The following is a 1,220-nucleotide window of genomic DNA, read 5'->3' as shown; positions in this document are numbered from 1 at the left end:
ATTTTTAAAATAAAAAAAAACTGGTTTTTTTAATAGAAACCAAAAAAAAAAAATTATAAATTTCTATTTGTTTATTTTAGTTTAGATTGCACATCCAACTGTGCAAGTAGTAATTGTTTGATGTGTTTGATGTGTATACTTAGGGAATGAAAGGCTAATGAAAGTAACAGAGTCTGTCTCAAACCATTGTACTCAAACACTCAACAGTGAAATATGTGTAGCAGATCACCAGTGCGATGATATTTGCAAAAACCGTTTTGGAAGGCTAGCAAGTGGGTTTTGCATTAATAGCAAATGTATGTGTCAGTACCCACCTCCATGTCACAATTTGTAGCCCTATGTTTGCAACATTTTCCCTTTGAATAAATGTTTCAATAATGCAAAATAAAAAGCTTAAAATATATAAATAATTGATGTTTCTATGAATCGATTTTATTTACTATCTTCTTTTTTTTCTCGTTCTTAGTACTTTTACAAGGTTAAAGAATATTATGAGTAATTATTTATACCCCAAATAAAAAGTAACTAAAAAATTAATAACGCTTGGAAATATCAAAGACAACATTTGGGGTGTAATTGAAATTGACGTTCAGATACTTGTATTTGCACATATATATACGATAAAAAGAAAAATGTGAAAAAATAAAAGAAAACCGAAGTCATATTCATGGAACTAAATGGAGGAAGATTTAACCAAAAAATAAAATAAGAAATAAAAATCAATCACAGTTCCACTTCTAAATTTCCATAAACAATAGTATAAAGTATAGGAAGACTTTCACATATGCCATTGTACTTTACTGGCATACTGGTATTCTTTAATTTTTCACCGTGGATATAATGAATAAAATAAGTTGGTGGTGAAGATTATAAAGACATTTTTTTATGTGTATATGCATATATGCAGAACACCGTGAAATGAGTACCAGCCATTTCGTTAACCGAAGAGTGGATTTTTTTGAAATGTGGCTTGATGCCCTTGTTGTACATTCAAAGCAGCTCATATTGTGGTGTTGTGGAAAGCTTAGTGTTAGACTTGAACCGGCTAAATATAGTGTTAGAAGCAGATGTCAATTGGGCTTGAGTTATTGGTTAATGAATTCTTTTATTTAAATAAAATAAAATAAAAATAAAAATAAAAATATAATTATACAATTTTTATAAATTAAATTTAATACATTTGTTTCTAATTTTTCTTATATAAATTGTAGCATTGAATT

The sequence above is a fragment of the Arachis ipaensis genome, chromosome B04 (assembly GCF_000816755.2).
Source record: "Arachis ipaensis cultivar K30076 chromosome B04, Araip1.1, whole genome shotgun sequence".
NCBI lineage: Eukaryota > Viridiplantae > Streptophyta > Magnoliopsida > Fabales > Fabaceae > Arachis > Arachis ipaensis.
This window is presented reverse-complemented; position numbering follows the sequence as displayed.